Consider the following 6,141-nt stretch of genomic DNA (forward strand, 5'->3'; position numbering starts at 1 on the left):
GTATTTTATAAATTCTATAAGTCCCTTGTCTGACATGTCATTCCCAAATACTTTTTTCCCAGTCTGTGGCTTCCCTTTTTACCCTGTTGGAGAAGTTTTTGGATGTGCATAGAGATTTGATTCTTCGAAGGTCCCAATCATCTATTTTATCCCCTCCTGGTGCTAGATTTTCCAGGTTTCTTGGAAGGCTGTTTATGTTGTGAATTAGGACTTCTAGCGTTCTTCCAAGCTTTTAGTAAATTAAGTTTATAGTCCTAGGTTTTAGTCCTAGGTCCATAATCCACTTTGAGTTGATTTTTGTGTATGGAGTGAGGTGTGGATCTTGCTTGAGTTCTCTGCAAATAGTTTTCCAATTTTGCCAACACCATTTGTTAAAAAGGCTGTCATTTCCCCACTTAACTGATTTCATCTCCTTGTCAAAATCAGTTGACCATACGTAGATGGGCTGATGTCTGGATTATTCTATTGCATTGACCTATGTGTCTGTCATTGTACCAGTACCACACTGTCTTGACCACGACGGCAGTGTAGTAGGATTTGAAATCAGGGAGTGAGATGCCTCCTACCTTATTTCTCTTTTTAAGGAGTGCTTTGCTTACTCAGGGCAAAAATTTGGAACTAATTTGCAAGTCATCCTTGTGCTGGGGCCATGCTAATCTTCTCCGTATCGTTCCAATTTTAGTATATGTGCTGCCGAAGCGAGCACAGATTTTTCTTCTTTCTTAGGGTAGTTGTGTTCCTGTCTTTCTCCGAGCTCTGCTCACTGCCTCCCATGAGCTCTCTCTAGGATGTTGTAGGTTTCGTTTCTCTTGAATCACATCCTGATTTCCCTTGTGATTCCTCTTTGATCTATTTGTTCTTGGGCGTGTGTTGTTTAGTCCCACGCATTTGTGAGTTTTCCAAGTTTCCTTCCGTTTTCCATCCCTAATTCCACGCCCTGATGGTTAGGGAAGGCTCCTGTGTGGGTTCTGGCAGAGCCTGTGGCCTCGGCAGGTGTTGTGTACTTGGGTTCCCCCTCAGAATCCATTCTGACCATTTCTGTGTTTAAATTGGCGTTTATGCGATTGTGGTGGACTTGCTGAGAAGGGCTGCTTGTTGTTTGCATTCATCTCACACCTGCTTGGTCCCTCAGTTACTCACTTCCATGAGTCGTAGGTTCAAGTCAGCAGCCCTCCCACGAGGTGGGTTCTGTCTGTGTGTTTTGTTTTTCCCGGCTTGAGTTGGAAAATTTCTAGCGTTATCAGTTTTCCATCTCATGTCCTTTCATTCGTATTTTCAAGTCCTTTCTCTTAGCGGTTGTCTTGGAGATTTGAGCTAACATCTTTCTAAACATTTTTTTTTAAATGTATACTGGTTTGCATACAAACTTCACATACAGACTGCTTCATCCATGTACATTGTGTTTCACACATTCCTTCATTCACAGTGTTTCATATGATCCTCCGCATACGCTGTGTTTTATAAAATTAATCACCACTGGGCAAGCTCTGCTGGCCTAGTGGCAAGAAGCTGCACTGTAATCCCAGAGGCACATGGTTCGAATCCACCAGATGCTCTGCTGGGGAAGGAGGGACAATCTCCTCCTGTACCATTAGATCTGATTTGATGGTAGACACACCAAAACAAACAAACAAACAAACAAAGCCCACACAAACAAACAAAAAAAAACCTTTGAAAAAAAGTAATCACCATTGATCTATATCCACTCCCATCCCATCTTTTTAAGTCCCCACCAGGTCTTTCATCATTCCTTCACCCCCTCCCTCAAACCAAACCCTGAGACTGTGTCCTCTTTCCCCTTTCAACTTTTACCCACATCTTCTTAGTTATCCTTCTGTTTTCCAATAACTAAGGGTCTTCTGCAGTATTTGTCCTTATGAGAATGAATTCAGTCACTCAGCGTCCTACTCTGTACCCTCTCATCTTCCAACATATTTCACGGAATCATCGCTCCTGCATGCTGTATAGTATTCCATTACAGCTAACCCTTCAATTATACAAAGTGGCATTAGTAGGTTGAGTTGGTCCTGACTCATACTCAGATCATTGCTGTTGTTGTTGTTATGTGCCGTCGAGTCGCTTGCAACTCATAGCGACCCTATGTAAAACAGCCCTATGCCCTGCTCTATTCCTTGCCAGTCTTATTGTCTCCAACACGCCTATCCCCATCACCCCAGTGATAGAATCAATCCATCTCATTGAGGGTCTTCCTCTCTTGCGCTGTCCCTCCACCCTCCCAAGCATGATGTCCCTCTCCAAGAACTGGTCCCGCCTTGCAACATGTCCAAAGTATGTCAGATGAAGCTTCAGAATCCTTGCCTCTAAGGAGCAGCCTGGCTTCACCCTCTCCAGAACGAACGTGCTTGTTCTCCTAGCAGTATGTGGTATATTCAATACTCTTCTCCAGCACCAAAGCTTAAAGACACAACTGTCCTTCTATCCTCCCTAGTCATTGTCCAATTCTCTGATGCATAGCAAGTAATGGCAAAGACGATGGCCTATATCAGGCACACCTTAGTCTCCAGACTGACATTGTTGTTCCTCAGTACCTTGGAGAGGTCTCTGACAGCAGTCTTTCCCAGTGCAATTCATTTTAATTTTCTGGCTGCTGGTACCAAGAGTGTTGACTGTAGAGCCAAGCAAACTGAAGCTGTCAACAATCTCAATCTCTTCACCATCTATCATGATGCTGCCAATCAGCCCAGTGGTGAGAATCTTTGTTTTCTTGATGTTGAGCTTCAATCCGTATTGAAGGCTGCAGTCCTTGACCTTCTGCAGCAAGCACTTCAGGTCCTCCTCAGTTTCAGAAAACAGGGTTGTATCATCTGCATAACACAGATTATTGAGTCTTCCTCAAATCCTGATGCCACACTTCTCCTCACAGAGCCCAGCCTCCTGGATAATCTATTCCGCAGATTGAAAAGATAGGGAGATAGGACACATCCTTGACACACACCCTTCCCAAATTTGAACCATGCAGTGTTTTCTTTCTCTGTTCTGACTACTGCCTCCTGGTCCAAATATAAGTTTCGCGTAAGCATGATCAAGTGCTCTGGGATTTACATTCTTCTCAAAATTGGCAACAGTTTGTTGTGATCCAAACAGTCAAATGCCTTTACATAGTCAAAACACAGACATTCCTCTGGTACTCTTTACTTTCAGCCCAGACCCATCTGACATTAGCTATGATATCCTTGGTGCCACGGCCTCTTCTAAATCCAGCCTGCACCTCAGGCAGTTCTTTGTGAATGTGCTGTTCCAGTCGTTTTTGAACGATCTTCAGCAGAATCTTGCTTGCATGTGATATCAATGCTATTGTTTGATTATTCCCATACTCTGTTGGGTCAGACTAGCAGATACGGCAACTGAGGCTGAGCCCTCAAGTATGGAAACAAATAGAAGGAGGAAGAGTTGTAAGCAGATACTAGTGATTGGAACATGGAATGTAAGAACCAGGAATGTAAGAAAACTAGATATTATTAAGAAGGAAATGGAACGCATAAATGTTGCCATACTAGGTATTGGCGAAATGAGATGGACTGGCATGGGGCATTTTGAGTAGGATGATTATATGAGCTACATATGCTGGAGATGAAAAGGTGAGGAAAAATAGGGTTGCTTTCATAGTTAAAAAGTCATTTCTAGATCCGTCTTGAAGTACAATGTTGTGAGTAATAGGATAATATCCATACGTGTACAAGGAAGTCCAGTGAATACTACCCTCATTCAAATATTGCACCAACAGCCAGAGCCAAAGAGGAGGAAATGAAAGATTTCTATCAACTTTTGCAGCCAGAGATTGATCGAACATGCACTCAAAATGCACTAATAATAATGGGTGACTGGAATGCAAAAGTTGGGAATAAAGAAGAAGGATCAGCAGTTGGAAAATACAGACTTGGTGACAGACATGAAGCCGGAGATAAAATGGCAGAATTTTGCACAATCAACGAGTCAGACCACAGTCAGACCTTATTTCCAACAGACACGAGCACTGGCCAGTCCCGCGTCGTCCAGCCAGATGTTGCTCCTGGCAGCCCACGGGTGCAACCACCGTGACAGTCCATCTCGTTAAGGTTCTTCCTCTTTTTTATGACACAGTAGCTGGTGAGATGCGGGTAGGTGTTTCAGAGACAGTGAGATTGGCTCAAGATAGAGCGGGATTCAGAGCTATTGTGCACAGAGTCTAGAAGTCGAAGCCCACTGGACGGTTACTTTCCCAGCGTGATGTCCTTCTTCAGGGGTGGAACTCTCCTCAAAACCCCTGAGAAGGAGCCTTCTTCTCAGGAGGGCACTGGCTGTATTTCTTCCAAGACTCATCAGTTGGTTTTTCTGACAGCCCACGTCATGCTCAGGATTCTTGGGCAGCACCACAGTTCACAGGCAGAGACTCTTCCCACCTGCCCCCTTCACCGGCCAGTATTCTCGTGCTTGTGAGGGGATTGGAAGCACGTGACCTGGATCCGGGGCTCCCAGGCCTCCCACAGGCACCCTGGCCTCCAGCACCTTCATGGAGATCCACCCTGTCACCTGGGGTGTGTGTGATTTCCTGATTGCTGCCTCTGTGGGCGCTGATTGTGGATCCAGGCAAATGTAACCCCCGGCAACTCCAATCTTTCCTCCTTCTGTTGTGAGGATGACTACTAGTCCAGACGTGAGGACTGCTGACTCCTCGATATTGAAGGACAGGCCACCTGAGCAAGCCAGGAGGGGGGGGGTTTGGGGTGGAGGAGGGTAAGGCGGGGAGCTCACCCACCTCCACCCTGCACACAGCCATCTGTGCAGGATGAGGGTCCACTGAGATGAAGGGGTGCGTGTGGTGCTGGCTGGACCACCTGGGGACTTCAGAATCAACAGCGGAGTGCTCACCCGAGTCCTCTAGGTGAAGATGGCTGGGGCTGGGGCTAGGTCTGATAGAAGAATTCTAGCCTGGTGTGAGCAAGTTGCTCGTTCCACATCAGAAAATGTCACCTGGATCCCAAGCTTGCCCTCAGTGATCTCTTCGGTGGGCATCCCCAGCCTCCTTGACCATTCAGGCCCAGAAAACTCAGAACTGTGGCTAACGGTGGCCCAGAGAGAGCCCGTGAGGCCAGTCACTCAGGGAGTCTTAGTGACCTCACAAAGAGGAGGACGTGGGGCTCCTTTGCTTGACCACCACTCTCTTGGACATGTTGGATTGCCAAGAGGACTAAAAGGTCTGTCCTGGAGAGGGTGAAACCGGGCTGCGCCCTGGAGGTGAGGATCTTTAGGCTCCGTCTCATACTTTGGACATGTGGTCAGGTGGGCCAGGTCCTTGGAGAAGGACATCATGCTCGGAAGGATGGAGGGACAGTGCAGGAGAGGAAGACCCCGGATGAGATGGACTGACTCAGTGACTGGAGAAATAAGATTAGGTAGGTCTGTCAGTGATGATGAGATTGGCTCAGGACAGAGCAAGATTCAGAGCTGATCCCTGAGTCACAGGTGATTCCATGGCACACAACAACAACAACAACAACAACAAAGGTGTGTGGAGACCTGCAGACAACTGGAGGCAGGGGGTGCCTGTGGGCGAGTCTGCGCCTTCTGAAAGGACAAGACTGAAGAGTTCTTTTCTCTTTCCTTTAAAAGCAGTGTGTATTTGTCCACCCTGTGGAAAATCACGATTCCCTCTCCTCCTTCCTCCCTTCCACCCTCTCTCTCCCTCTCTCCCGGGGTGCTGGGGTGCGTAGGAGTTAGTGTGTAAAGGAGCAACCCTGGAGGCATCTCTTGGCCCCCTCAGGGCCTCCTGCAGGGTGAAGGTCAACATGCCTCCAACAACCCCTTGGGGAGCTGGGGTGGGGGCAAACCAGGACCAAGAAAGGCAAGCAAACCATCGCCATGGCAACGATTTACTGCTTCCTTCTGCAAGACAAGTAGAAATAGCTCCGTGGAGCTATTTTGGGAAAAGTATGGAAGGAGGACTTGCGTTGCACGGCTTCACCTCAGCGTTTTCAGGAACTCGCCGGACCTGTGTGCGGAGCTCAAGGAAGTCGAGCCCGGAAGGCAGCCGAGACCTCATCCAAGGCCGGCGCCCCAGGCTCCTTCCGGGCACTGGAGTCTCCCGAGAAGGGCTGCAAACCCTGGCTGGGTGGAGATGGGTCCCTAGATGGGAGGTCTCTG

The sequence above is a fragment of the Elephantulus edwardii genome, unplaced genomic scaffold (genome assembly GCF_000299155.1).
Source record: "Elephantulus edwardii isolate Elephantulus edwardi_28Jun2011 unplaced genomic scaffold, EleEdw1.0 scaffold00129, whole genome shotgun sequence".
In the NCBI taxonomy this organism is placed as follows: Eukaryota; Metazoa; Chordata; class Mammalia; order Macroscelidea; family Macroscelididae; genus Elephantulus; species Elephantulus edwardii.